This window comes from Leopardus geoffroyi, chromosome C1 (assembly GCF_018350155.1).
Source record: "Leopardus geoffroyi isolate Oge1 chromosome C1, O.geoffroyi_Oge1_pat1.0, whole genome shotgun sequence".
NCBI lineage: Eukaryota > Metazoa > Chordata > Mammalia > Carnivora > Felidae > Leopardus > Leopardus geoffroyi.
In genome coordinates this window covers 68,695,020-68,710,482 of record NC_059328.1, presented here as the reverse complement: position 1 = coordinate 68,710,482, position 15,463 = coordinate 68,695,020, and the positions used below count along the sequence as shown (strand labels likewise).

General features: G+C 39.9%; 1 protein-coding gene across 33 annotated transcripts in view; it reads right to left on the bottom strand.

The window, feature by feature from the left end:
• ADGRL2 (adhesion G protein-coupled receptor L2) overlaps nt 1–15,463 on the bottom strand; it is a 625,523-nt gene that overhangs the window by 181,520 nt on the left and 428,540 nt on the right. The window contains exon 1 of one of the 33 annotated variants that reach the window (XM_045477990.1): nt 8,358–8,488. The exons of 24 other annotated variants lie outside the window; for them this stretch is intronic. The gene's annotated coding sequence lies outside the window, so the exon portion shown is untranslated. Of the gene's footprint in view, nt 1–6,454; nt 7,423–7,775; nt 7,953–8,357; nt 8,489–15,463 lie in introns of those variants that run through there. 8 more of the 33 variants (XM_045478030.1, XM_045478009.1, XM_045477985.1 and 5 more) reach the window with 8 other exon arrangements.

Here is a 15,463-nt window from a genome sequence, read left to right as displayed (position 1 = left end):
CCCTACAGTTCTAGAGTCAGTGGTAAAAATTTTTCAAATGTGTTTTGTTGCTGATAATAACCTAGCTATTTGTACTGATGGACTAAGTTTCTTTCGATTCCTAAAATTACATCTCATATTTCATTACACTCATCTGAAAGATCAGCTGATTACAAATTCTAGAAATCCAGAAAAGCAACTACTACCAAAAAAAAAAATCTCTAAAACAAAACAGAAGATGCAAGTAGAAAAGGTTTCTTGTACATCATGTAATACCTTCCATAAAAACAAAAAGGGAAAGCAAAAAAAAAAAAAAAAAGTTCATATAACAAAAGTCACCAAGTAAACAAGACATATGCATATTAAAACAGGCACCAATATCCTTACACTGTGAAACATGGTAGCTTTTGATATTATTAAGCAATTTAGACACTGTTGGCAAGTTCCTACTAACCAAGGTAATCTAATTTCTGTTGCTTTTCAATGTAAATTGATTTTTTTTTCTTTTAGCCGTTCTGGTAATTGAACAAATTTATACAACTGTGATGGGATTTTACTTACCACTACACAATGCATAAAATTCTCTAAGAAGACAAACTATATTACTTCATAAAACTGCATTTTTGTTGTAATTAAACAAATTGTATTTAAACTTGCTCTGTACTTCAAAGCAATCAATAGTATTTTGCTGTAAGCTGCACTTTATTTGCAGGTGTTAAGCACTAGGCTAGGTTCCTTTATTCCATCTACCTTTTTTTAAGATAATTTTTATTGGCAAAATAGGAGAGATTTTTTTTCTTAAGAAATAAGTGTTTAAAAATCATTTCTTAAGAATATATTAGGAAGTATCTGGAGATTATTGCCTACCTTTAGTCTATTAGATAAATGACCGAAAAAGATTAAAGTATTTTTGGTTGATTAAGACTTTTTCTTATGACACAATGATCCACTTAAAAAACATCTACTTACATCAACATAGCATTAAGAGATCTTCAAAGTTTATAACATACACTTAACAAAACCTATACACTAAAGTCAAAATACCACATTGAAGTCCTGAAAAAAATTTAGGGATTCCAGACCCAGTTATATAGTGTCTCCTTTACAAGTTATTCACACTTAGGTCAAGAAAAATGTCATCATTTTAGGATTCTAATTCCCTAACTCCAACCATTAACTATCTCTGTGTTAAACAATCCATTTCTTAAGCGTTTTCTTAAAGCATTAAAAAAAAAAAATCACTACTTGACCAATGTTGACTAGCAAAAAGATTTCAGAGAACAGTCTCAATTTTTCTGATAACATCAAGTCTAATTACAGTAATCGGGGTGATTAAATACTTTTCAACCTTTCAACCTTCAATCAAGAATTATTTGAAGAGATGAATATTTAGGTGGGGCTATACACTAATTAGTGTTATGCAAGAGAGAAGTTAACTAAGCTATGATTTTAATCTATGTTTAAAATAGAAATGTTTTAACTTTCTTGAAAATAGTTACAAAACAGTTATCTATTTAGGTAATGTGAACTAATATTTAAACAAATTACCTTAGGAACTGATATGACCAAAACATAAACAGGATTTTGAGGCCTCTTGAGGTCTAGAAGCTAAACTTGCTTTTTTAACGCTTGATCAAAATCATCAGTTTGCAAAATTCTTTAGCTAGGTATTTCTGCAAATAATCTGATGAACCTTTTTTCATAATCCCACATTTCAAAATTTTAAATTTTGCTGGCTTGAAAAGAATTTCGCTTTAATTTTACGTGAACCTGTTCTGCAGAAGAGCAGACAGATATCAAATGTGTACCTCTCCTTCAAGACTCAACATCAGATGCGGTGAACGTGAAGAGGCAAAGTGTACAGTCTTTGAGGAGACTTTTCGTAAAAATAGCAATCCTGAATTCTTCATTCACTACATTCTTCAAATTTCCAAAACTGTATTTCATTCCTGATCTAAATACAGTTCATCTGTGTTCCTAAATACCAGCAATTGGGCAAGTGTTATGGATTCTTGTTAAAATGAAAACGATTTCTCTCAGGTAGGTATAGTGTGCGTAGCCCACACCTTAGACTACATTGTAATGCTCTCTTCATCTCATACTACATCTGTCAATAAACTAAGTGTGATTTGAGTATTTATCCACAAAAGTTAGGTCAAATAAATATTTTGATAGAAAATACCGCAATAACATTTTATTACTATGGTGTACAGATTTCCAGTTACCTCTTGACCTTCCCAACTTCTCAATCTTAGCTCACATATTCCTATGTTACTTAAGACATTAAAATATTATTTTAGATCTTTTAATAAAATACAGAAAGCCTCAATAATGATCAAATAAAGATCTAACCTTAAGTAAACCTTGGTTTTAATGCTCTCCTCTTGCTTACTTTAGGAAAGGAAACGCCCAGAAGCTTGGTGTTAACGTTTCTGCTGATTGTGAAAATTACAGCAATAAAAAACTCCAACTCCTTGCCTTAAGACTTTTAGTACTACTTCCATGTGAGATCCGTATATTTAATATTAGTTTTTATAACATTTGGAAGTTTTGTTGTCTGCTTTGATGTTAGTCCATTAACAAAGCAGAGTGAAAAGCCTGAAAAAATTATATTTATTGGCAATTCTCAAATCAAAACCGGAAGTAATTGGTTTGTTCTACCCCCCCCCCATGACTTAATACTCTGATTTCCCCAACTACCTGCTCCCAGAGCTATCTGCATTTCTAAATTCATTTTCTGTTGCCAACACATAGTAACCCACAATGATTGAAAATGGCAGCTGAAGTGCTCCTACAACACATTAATTTTTCTCTAAGTAGTCCAATTTTGTCATTGAAATGTTGAAAAATCTTTTCACTGCATTTTACACCTTTAGAGATTTGCTGAATTCAGGGTCGCCATCATATAAAATGAAGAGCAATGTTTTCAAGACAATTTTTAGATTATCACTAATAGCTCTAAAGGATGTTTTCTTTATACCGCTCTGCATTCAAAGCAGACTAGTTAACAGCAACTTAAGTGCAAGAATAGCAATTACATCAATGTGGGCATTTTTACCTCAAAAGTACTTCTTAGACAACTGAAGGGACCAGATAAATAATAAATAAACTATCATAAAATGATTTCAGGGGAATGATACAATTTGAATGCCACTAAAAAACCATCTGAATAAAGAATCTTATTAAACTAAAACCTAAAAATGTTAGGCAATTAATGATACTTTCCCCTCCAACATTGTTCATCACAGTTAATCTTCACTATTAGAATAAAACCAAGGAGTCTGAACATTAATTAAAAAAAAAAAAAAGCCCTTCTCTAATGAAAGAATATAAATTCATGTTCAAAATCAACCAACCATCAAAGATAAAACTATAATAAATATGGGTTCCAAAACCTTCTCTGAGGTTCATTTTCATCTTAAAACCAGGCTTTAGGAAATCTTAAGCTAAATAAATAAAAGCAACGGTTGCCCAGAAGTTGATGAAAAAGTTATCCCTTGACCCATCTGCTTGCCATAAAATGACCCAAATGACCCAAGTACTTGTTCTCGTTTCTTCACTTACGGATACTGAGTTGTTAAAAGAAATTCAAAGAACATATCTCTCTGCAAATGTAAAAAAACATTAACCAATATCTAATAAACATTAGCAAAAATAAACCAACTTTAAGCTGAATTCTTGAGTTTACGGTGTTTGATAAAATACAAAATTTTGGAGACAAAACAATCAATATTCAAAAAGAATTACCTCTACTTAAATAGAATTCACAAATTATCTGAGTATCACCTAGGACCCTTTTTCAAATGCACACTTGCTGTAGAAGTTGCATTAACAAAGTTCATGCTGAGTTTTTAATATTCAAACTCTCCATTGATTTTTTTCCCTTTAATTTAGCAAGTGTAATAAAAACTAAGTTTCCTAGGCATAAAAATGAGTGTCCCTTTATCACAAGATCTCTATTGTTTTATAGACTAATTAAAAGCCTTTCTTTCCCATTTTACTAATATTAACAAAGTGTAGGCCCTAGAAAAGTATTAAGTTAGAAGGAAAAGCTTTCTCAGTCTCTTCCACTGAAGGGACCCCAAAAGACAGGCAACAGTGACTATCATAAAATAAAAGGTCACCCTTTTTCTAGGAACAAACCATTTATCAATAGAAAATAATTGTCTTGCCATTTGCAAGGGCTCCACAGCAATAGACAATGTTTTTCGCTCACATAATTACAAAACAGTGAAAGTTCAGAAACACAGCCTGAATCCACCTCCCTATTTTTACCCTTTACAATTCTCATTGCCCTTTGGGCCTCTGCTTGGAAGCAAATGGAAGACAGGCTGAAGTTTTCTCAATTGAGCTGAAGCTAAGAAACCTTTGATATGCTAATAGTCCCCTTCAAACGGTAAGAATTCACACTTGCATTAATTCAAACAATTTGTGCAGAATGATGTGAAATGGCACCTCTTTTAGAGGCAAGCAACAAAAGGAGAGAATCGGAATGTCTGAAGGAACTAAACAACAGAACATTTGTTCTGCAGTATTCTCTCTATCATGCATAAATTTCCTGGAAAGTGGAGGGAGGGACAACAAAAAGTTCCACAACACACCTGAACAGAAGTGGATTTTCTTCCGTAAGGTTTTCCAAGTATTATAAAGAGGCTAAGTTTAAAGTTTCAAAGTTACCTTCTTACCTAGGTCAAGAGTCCCATAACAACTTGGAATGTTGCTTAAGACGCTTCACAAACCATTCTATTTTTCTGCTATGGACGCATATTGCCTCTTTAGTACCCATCCTTTAAGGTTTGCCCAAGATCAGACTTGATTTAGTAAGAGACATCCCAACAGGCAATTATTTACCAAATGGATGTGACTTTTTTTCATTGTGCAACTCGACTTGAGCAAAGGGCAAACTCGGTGGGGCCCGTTCCAGACACAAACACTGACAAGGGAAATGAATGAACCAACAGCGCCCGTTAAATATACGCCTCTGGAAAGAGGAAGAGAGAAGTACACAAACTGTAAAGGCTGCAGAAAAAAATTTAAGAACTGGGGAGGGGGTGGGGAGAAGAGTGCCTTAGAACCCGGCCTTTGTAACGGAAACCATATGGTTGGTGGCTGCGGCTCAGACGCTCCCAGGCTGCTTGGAGGAGCTGCTAAGCAGCCTGACACCTTTCAAGAAACAGGAGGAAAACATTTCCTCGGTCTGAATCCGAGACGACACAGTTTGCATCAGGAAGAACGGAATGAGAGGGCCCGGGAAGGGGGGAAAGGATGAGGGGGGAGGAGTCCATAGAAGACCAGGAAAGTAGACGGACACCGCAGGACCTGTCCCTCCAACTATGCTTTTAGAGGACGGAGTGAACAGAGGATTAAAAAAAAAAAAAAAAAAAAATACGCGAAAGACCTACGTTCCTTAGCCTCCGATCAGCGTCACTTTGGGCACAAAGTAAAGCTTCCAGCGATTTTCCCTAACCCCAGCCCCGCAGTTTGGCGAAAGGAACAAACTTTACTGATCCCAAGCGAACGAGTCCTGCAAGCGTGCCTCCCCACTGCTAGGACGCTTTTGTCGCTTTGCCCGCCCTCGCCTCCCTACCAGAGGGGTCGGGTCGCACCAGCCAATCAAGGAGCCCACGCTCGGTTAGCCCGGGGGTCTCCCCTTTCCTCGCGCTCCTCCCACACCTCTTCGTCCCAGCGGATCCCCACTCGGCACCCCCATCCTACAAACCAAGCTTCCCGAGATTCCCAACCCCACAGCCACCCCAGGGGCCCACAGCCGGCAACTTCTCCCGCAGGCCCAGAGCGGCCCGCTGCTGCCCTCTCACTGCGGGTCCGGGAGGCTCCCTGCCCTCCCCAGGGCCCGCCGGGTGCCGGCCCCCGTCACCCGCCCGCCCCGCGGGGCCGCCACTAATCGTTGCCAGCACCCGCGCCGGCCTGGCCACATCTGGCTGCGCTTTGCTGTCATCCTCGCCTCTCCACACCACCTAACCACCGACGAGAAGAAACAACACCCCGCAACAACTGACCCGGTCCCTCCCCCCACCGCCCACTTCCCCCGAACTAGCTCCCGGCGCCCGGCCTGCGGGCTCCACTTACAGCCCGGGACAGGTCTGCAGCGGGCGGGGCGGTGGGGGGTACTGGGCCCCGCACCCCGAGCAGAGCGGCCCCGCAGAGGGCGCGCCCCACATCTCCCGCCCCAGACGGGCTGTAAAAGGGCGAGCGGCACCTCCCGACCCAAGCTTTCAGAAAATCAAAAAATGCATAAACCAATCCTACTCCCCTGACGCCCCCCTGCAAACAGACTGAAGCCTAGAGAGCGTTACAACACCTCCCCGAGAAAAGGAGAGGCTGGCTGGACGGGACTGGAGTTCTGCGTATCGATTTCCGAGGAGAGGAGGTGGGGGGAGGGGGGAGCAGCAAGAGCGAGCGCGAGTCTCCCCCTCCGCCCGGCCGAACATAAACAAACAGCCGAGCCCCAACTCACCCGCGGCTCCCACCACCTCCAGCATCCACCCCCGGGCAGGAGGCGCAAAGCAAACAGGTCTCCGGAGCCCGGCACAGAGAGGCACATTGTTCGCTCCTGCGGCTCTTACCTCGGTCTGCGAGCGCGCCCCGGGGGCGGGCCGTCTGGCGCGGGGGGCCGCGCGGGGAGAGGAGCAGAGGGCAGCGGCGACCCCGGCCGGTGAGGGCCGAGGCCGGCCGCGCGCGGGTCGCCGGCCGCCGAGTCCGCGCCGGAGGCAGCGCCGCGGCTCGCCGGCCGGACGCGGCGCCGCTGCTCGGCGCGTCCTCCTGCTCGGCCGCCGCTGCCGCCTCCTCCAGCCAAGCAGCCAGCGCCGGGCGGCTCCTGGGGTTAAGTCAACATTTTCCCGCAGTTTCCCACACGCCGCTCCGCGAGAGGGGTCCTTTACACACGCGCACACACCCCCAAACCGAACGCTCCCTTAGCAAAATCAAAAATTCGGCAATCAGAGCGAAAGGGGTGGCGGAGGTAAAAGCCCGACAGAGGTGCGCAGACTTGGGAGTCCCCTCGGAGCGGTAGCCGCGGGAGGGGCGGGCAGACGCCGGCGGCGCGAGGCCAACTCAGTTTGTCAGGCGAAGCCCCTCAGCCCGCCGTCCGCGCCGGCCGCACTGGCATCCCTCGCGCCGACCCTGCGGCCTGGGGCGGGAGGCAGCGGCGGCCCCTCCTCACATTTCGGGACTCCGGGCCGAGGCTGAGCGGTGGCCGCTGCCCCACGAAAAGCAGAAGGCGAGGACTCGGGCTCGGGGAAGCAGGGAGGTGCACGGAAGAGCCACGCCACGCACAGCTACGGAGGGGAGCTGCCCCCCAACAATCCCAAGGAATTCTCCGGTAAGCTCCCGATTTCGCTCCGGCACCTCTGCGAGTGTGTGTGTGAGCGGAGAGAGAGTGAGAGGGAGAGAGAGGGAGAGAGAGGGAGAGAGGGAGAGAGACGGGGGAGCGCGAAGTCCTGACACAGACTCTCGGCGAGGGCTGAACTGGAGTCACCTCCAGCCTCCTCCTCCTCCTCCTCCCCAAATCCCCACCTACCTACCCCCCCTCCCCGAGTCCGACTAATCATATAAACATATTAGCGTGTACAGCGGCAAAGGACAAATCTCTCCCTCCTGATTTTTCCAGCAAGGGGCTCAGGCAAACTCTAAAGAAGATTACAGGCAGCTAAGTACAAAACGTGGAGCAGATAATCTATAACTCATTGCCGCCCAATGGCCATTTTCCACTCCATTTGAGCAGCTGCGGCGGCGGTGCGCCCGAGGAGGGGGGGAGGGGAGGGAAAGGGGACACTCACGGGCTCGAGCTGTTCGAGTGGCGGCGGCGGTGGCCAAGCAGCCGCCAGAGCACAGGCCGGCCCCGGCTCCGCCGGCGGGGCGGCCGCAGGGCTATCCGGGCAGCGGCGGCAAGGGACGCGCGCACTCGGCCTCGGAACGCGCCCTGGAGGCGGCCTGCGGCTGCTGGAGCCCCTCCTCTGCCTCCCCGTCGGCTCGTCACCCCCCCCCCCCCGCCCTCAGTCCCGGGCCTCCGCATCCAGCCTCCCCCCGCCCCCCGCACCGTCAACACACCCATTCAACCCCGACCCCCAGCCCCAAACTCCACTCACTGCGCGCTCGGTCCTCCGCGCGCTCCTCCGGCGCGCGCTCTCCATCCTGTCCACACACACGCACTTTAAAAACATTTATTTTATTTCTGGAACCGGGTGAAGGGTATTTGGGAGAGCGCGGCGGAGCGCGGCGCTCGGGTCTCCGAGGCAGGGCGCAGGGGGCTGGCCAGCGGCTCGAGGGGGTGTGGGGGGCCTCCCCTCTTCCCTGTAGGCCCGGGAGCTTTCTCCTTGCCTGCACTTCGGAGAGGCGCCCAGGATGCGTCTTTTACCCACCCCGTCTCCAGGTTTTCTCTTTTCTCCACGCAGCGAGCCGGAGGCTTCGAAACTTTTAGTTTCCGCAGCCCTCCTTTTGTGTGACTGCTCCGAGGAGAAAAGAACGTCTGTTCGCCGCGGTTGCCTCTGTCCGGCTGCGGCGCGCGGGGGACGCTCCAGGGTTAATGCGTCTTTGATACCTGAGATTTCCGGCGCGCTCGTTAATGAAAGTTACATTTTTAAATATTGCGGTGACTTTTTCTTTGTAGTTACACAGACCTAGCCAAACTTTGACTTTATTGACTATATTTCACAAGAGCGTTTTGTTTGTTTTTGATTAAACCCACCAGGATAAGCAAAGGAAGGAAAGGAGACTACAAGGCCCTTTACTCGCAAGTGCATTCATCGTGCTGTTAGGTCTGTTTCCCTCATTTCCTTACATTGAAACTGCTTTTGCTCTTGTCCTCTGACCACACTTCCTTGCCACTTCTCTGTTGGTAGTGTTGTCAGCAAACAGCCAGGCAGCTCCCACGATGGACCTGAGCTTAAGGGAACAAACCACGACGGGACAAATCACGCTTGAAAAATATGTTAAAGCCAGTTTAAGTGTCCTCTGCATACGATGAAAATCAAAACTGTTTTTTTTTTTCTTTTGAATTATAAAATCTCTAAGCTGAAAGCCATTAAGTTTTCAGATGTATTTCTCAGTCACTGATACTACTAATGAATGCAGCCATCAATTAAAGAAGCGTGTTTGCATTGGTTTTCAAGAAAAACTGATTCATCAAGATTTAAAACCTCTAGAAAATAGGATGAAACTTGAGCTTCTTTGCTTTCAGAAACTATGTACTTTTTGTTGCTGCGGGTATGTTGCAGTCATCATACTTCAGAAATCATTTCAAACAACAATGTTATTAAAATGTCAACAGCAGATCGTTCAAAAGACTTGAAGACTCTAAATACCTATCAGTATTTTGTCACAAAGCCAGATATTTGCAGGGCTAAAGTAAATCCAGCTATTGGTCAAGTTTGTTCTCAGCTTGTAAAAAATCATAAGTTAAAAGTACACATGTGCAAATAACTGAAACATACTCTTTTGGTTGATTCATTATACTTCTCAAAACAAGAATCCTTGATGATCAAATTTGTTTCTACTTAATGTATAGATGTTTAAATAATCTCACTATTCCAAAAGATAAGAGGAGCTACTCAGAGCATTTGTACTTTAAACTACATAAACACTCCCATTTGGAATTTCTTAGATAACATAATTCAAATATTATCGACGCAGGATACAAGCTAGTCTGGGGGAAAAAAAAACACATGCAGAGATGGTGTGAAACTTTACTATGTACCTAAGGTTTTTAAATCTGTCAAAATTATACATACAACAGACCTACCTAGGAAAATTAAACCAGGCTACTTTAGTTGAGAAGAGGCAGAATTATAAAATTCTCAGACCTCAGGGGTCATTTATATCATCTTCTCTGGAATTTAAAATTGTTTTATTCAAGATTATAAGCCAAGTATGTCAAGTTAATAATAATCCACATTTACTGAAAAATGTTAGCCCTTTCTTTTGTTCATCTGTGAAGGTTTTTCACTCATCTGGGCATGATTCACAAGAAGCCCCAATGAGTGCATAGATCAGTCTAATCCTATTTTCTTTTGGGAGGCAAAACCTGGACTGAAGTTTTTATTTAGTGAGCTTAGAAAGTAATCAATAGAATTTTTTGACTGAATCAAGCAGGCCATATGTTGGCTCATTTACTTATTTATTTAACTCTCTCAGAAGGAATTTCTGGAAGAACCCACTGTCTACATTTCATAGGTCTGACATTCTTTGATGCTTGGGACCTAAGTGAGTCACTCTCCACTATGTTTCTGAAGAGGCTACATCACAAAAACAAGGAGGGTGCATAGAAGGGGCAGAAATTGTCGGAACTATAGGGAGTGGAAAATGCGTCATACAGGTTTTTAATTTTAATTCAGTAGGACGTGTATTTTGTAGAGTTCAAAGGGTTCAGCGTTTTTCCTAAGAATATTATAAGCTGGCTATGTTTTTAAAATTACAGCTAAATGTATTCCTTCTCTAGGATGTTTTAAATATTAAAGAATTTTTAATTCTTTCCTTGCATTTTACACATCATAATGCTTCAACCTTCTTTGTATCCACAAAAAAGAATGGAAAAAGAGATTTTAATTGCATTGATATATTCAAGATTAAGCTGTTAGCCACAAACCTGCCATTACAAAGGAACACTTAAATGACACATACACATCCAGAAAACGTAATTTGCCTGACACTTCATGACAATTCAAAACATAATTTATAACAATACAGGTGCTATGGTAGAAAAAAATGAAATGAGAAGCTTAATAATGTCTGCAGATGTTAGCAAGTTAAGGGAAGTCGGAGGATATTATGCATTCCCTAAAATCCAATCAATTTAACTACTCAATCTATATTATTATTTAAGTAATGGCAAAATCATTGACTTATTCATAATACAATACTTGCTAATTGTTTTAAAAAATAAATTCTGCAAAGGACAAAGGAAACACCCATTTCCATTTGTTTTATGTTAAATCAACATCTAACCACTCATGGTGATTTCATTCAAAGAAAACAGAAGGAACTCGTTAGCTTATGTGGTTAGAGAGATTGATGGGCTTCAAACATTTTAACCATATATGTTTTTTCCAACTGTAGAAACTCATGTTTTTAATTTAAGCAACTTTAAGAAACTAAAGATTATTTTATTCTATGTATTCACATACTTCTGATAGAGCAATTATGCTAATTTTTAAAGCTATTACCATCCAAGTACCTTTGTTTAAAGGAAAATGATGAGGTACTTGTCAAAATACAAGTATGAATAACAAGTGTGGGTACCAAATTAGAGAATCTGAAGAAGTATGAAAATGGGCATTAGAATATTGTGATGAGTACAAACCAGTAGAACACAGTAAGTTAACTTCTTCCGACCCCACTCGGCAAACTTGGATATAGATAAGGCAGTTCTAAAAAGGGCAACGTGGAGGTGGACTTGGGTGGACTGGGGGGGATTGGGGCCTTGATACTGGGCCAAAAACTGTAAGTTTGAGCTACACAGGAATAGAGAACTATTAATGAGAGTAGGCGTATTCATTATGGGGAGTATGTTTTTGCCTGTGGTAACAGCGCTGTGAGAGTTGTAAAACAAAACACATAAGTAAACAAGTAACAGGTGAAACTGGTCTAGCTTCTAATACAGGAACGGAAATAAAATTAGCTAGATTTCACCCTAAAGTTAACCAATTCCTGTTTCTTTATCATTACTGTTCAGTGATGCTTAGTGCTGAAACTAGCTTTCCTACTCTAGAAAATAAATCTTTTAAAGGTCTAGAGCAGATCAAAGCCAATATGTGAATACCAAACTTAACTAGAACTGGTTGAAAGTTGCTGGCTTTGTTTTTCATTTTAACTTTGCCATGCATGTAGTCTGAAAAGAAATCAAAACTCATTTTCCATGAGAGCAGAAACATATGAAACCATTGGCAAAGCCAATGAGTTTAACTATTCTCCCAGCTCTCTTCGGGCTGAGTAAATCTTTGTCCAAGAAACCCAAGCTCCATCTAAAATGTAGAGATGCAGTTTCCAAACATTTCAACTATGGTATGCATCTGATCATGTGTGGTAAACTGTGCTTAATGATATTATTTGGAAGTATATAATCACGTATATTATTGAATACTTACCATTTTATAATTAATTTTTTTAAATCCACCAATACAACTGGTAGAATGACTGTGCACCTAGAGTGCTTATATGTATAATGGTATATTAAAGATTGTAAAAATTTTATGCTGTTGTCATTATGATACTCCAAAGTAAGCAAATTAAAAAAGATGTCCTACATAATCATTGTTTCACTGAATCTTACACAACTCTAAGTTAGTCTTTCTTTCCCATAGATTGTTCCCATAACTCTTGTTAATCTCTGCACTTTGAGGATTTTCTATAATTGGGTCTTATAGGCCTTCTTCTATCAATGTTTCTGTCAAACCTTGAAGTATACCGATAAGAGCATTCATTTTATACAAAAAAGTCTATAACTTCATGTAATAACTATTTTGTTCATCATACAACCAAATATTTTATTAAAGTCCACAGTTTAAAAATAGCCTCCCCAATCGCTTTTTAATACACGCAGAAAACCTCTATCAACAATATAGATGAAATTTCTTTAAATTAAAAAACTATATATTGAAGTTAAACTAAGAGTAACCAAAATCACATCTCTGTTTTAAATGTAAGACATTTGAATGGGCAGTTCTTGGTGAAGCAAACATGCAGTGCTTGGGTGAGAACAAAAGCTAGGCAATGGTTAATAGTAGAGGCAACTCCACTCTCCTTAATCTAAACCCTCAAAGGTAACCAAATAGCAATTTCACCGAAGTCCAAATTGAATTTTTAGTGTCTCTGAGAATGACTTTGATTATTCACGTCATAGTTCATTGTAGCACAGCAAACTTTAAAAAGGCTTTTAGGAGTCAGGAAACAAATTCACAAATGCCTTCTTGACATTTTAGAAAGTCAGTCGAAGATACAATTATATAACACTTCTAACATTTTCATATTAGAAAACATAATTATCTTAAAAAGCGTGAAATAATAATAATTCTAATCTATGATCTTAGTACTTTTTAAGCATAAAAATTATTTTGTTTCAGTTTTGAAAAAATTTTATAGTGTAAAATTGTGTAATGTGAGATGTTTGACCTTGACTTTAGTTGATCCTCTGGTTGTATAATTACCTGTTACTAATATTTTTCATTATTTTGTTTTCTAATATGATAGTTATTTTTTTACCTCCACTTACCTGCTTTATTTTTTAAAGGCCTCTCCTTGTTGCATATTATTTTAATAACCATAAATTTGTCTATGCACATGGAAAATAGAATAGCAATTTGCAAAGATTTTTCTTCTAAACCTAGCTTTCATCATAGTTTCTTGATAAGATAATAAAATGTTGCCATCTCTGTTTTCAAGAATAATTTAAATCCTTATAATTAAGTTTCAACTTATTGCAGCTCATTACAGTGCATTCTTAAGGTCACTATGAAATCAATCACTTAGGACCCAGACCAAACAATGATGTAATAGGCACATGTTTTTTGATAAGTAAAAGAGCATCAGAAAAGAATTCGTTTTCTTTAAAATTAGCATCCAAATTTAGAATCATACTAAAATGTCACTTACATCGCAAGGGGATGCTGAAATGATTTGGAAATGATAAGGTCTTGCTGAGCTATATTCAATGAAAAATTTTTGTTTGAGGTTAAAAAATAAAAACACATAACCTCTCCAGCTATTCCACAATAAAAAGACATTGCTGAATGGTCACCTGGACAATATACTCTTTGAATGGTTTCGTTTCAGTGATGAAGGTGTGTTGCTCTCAACCATCCACCTCCTATCCAACTGTCCTGGTTACCAAAATCACATATCTACAAATAACTCTTCTAGTGCATTAAAAGAGTGCCCCCCTTCATTATGGGAATGTAATTTATGACACCAATTTAATTAGAACTATGTCCTTACCACCTGAATTAATGACCCAAATTCAAACCACATATATTTCATTGTTCAGATAATGTAGAATACACTACAAGAAAAACTAATTTCCTGTTTATTATCTAATGATAATTGAAACACAATAATTCATTATAATACTGGATTGCTGCTATATGTGAAGTAGCATGTCTCCAAGAAAGAGGTCACGGAAATAAACATGAAAAAATATTTATGATTGGTTAAAATAAAATTAGAGAAAGGTTGAGCGAGAATGCTAGCTATAAAACGTAAATGTTTGAGGATTCAAGAATGTAAACTATTTTTAAATAATGTGGATCCCCAGAAGACAATCATTTATTATTTAAAAATAAACTATGGGTAATCAAATAAGGAATCTGAAAAATATTTAAAAGAATGAATTTTGACATTTCATATAATTACTCAATATTTACTTTCTCTCCAGTGCCCTCTTGTAAAATGAGTTAAGATATGATATATATAAATCAAAATATTTTATGCAGATGTAGATTTGAGATGATAATGCTAGCCTATTTGTTTATATTGAATATTCTTATATAGGAAGGAATCATGTAATGTCAAAAATAGATACTAGATTGAATATTTAGAAAATTACCTGTAACTACGTAGGTAAATTTATAGTTTATCAAAATTTGGAGGTAAAATATTACACCTTATAACTAACTAAGGGAAGTCTATCTTTACCTCAATTTTCCAGTTAATGAAAGAAGTGTTTAAATACTCTATAGTTAGATTATTAACTTCTACAAAACTGAAACAGATGTGTGTCTTAGTATGCCATTAAATTTATGATTTACATAGAACCCTTACATAGAGCTGAGCAGAGGCCAATGATTCTAATTTGCTCTAGATTTATAATAACCTGATCTGGGTTTTGTAAGTATTGAAACACTTTAAACAAAATTAGAAAGCAGTTGTGCTTTGTGTGATTAAAGATGCAATTCTCTTTGGAGTAATGAGAAAAGTTAGAACATGTTTCTTTCTTTATGGATGTTTCTATTATAAACATGAGTGCTATACATTATATATTTTTGTTACTATGATTTTCTTGTTTTTAATTATAAAATAAACCAATTGAATTTCACTGGAGTCTCAAATTGAAACTATGCCAAAATTTAGCTGAAGAAAGTGGACTGGGCTTCATAAAAATCCTTAAAAATGCTTCCCAGGGTCTTAGGGTCTTATTATACAAATACTAGTTCACCATAATTTTCTAGAGTAAAGCATCTTTCTGATTAAGACCTGTGCAGCAAAAGGACATAAGTGCTAAATACATTGCAAACCCTAGAAAATGACATATATAAAATTGTTCTCATTACACAGATTATAACGTTTACACTATTTATTTAAACCTCCTTCTACTTTGCTTGGTGAATTATAATCTATCAGCTCCTAAAAATCAAATCTGTAAAAACACTTTATTTTAAACGCTGTGAATACTATTTCCTTAAAAGTCAGAGATGTTGATGTTGATATGAAAAACAGTGTAAGCATCTGTGTGTATATTTATGTATATAGAAAATAAGTA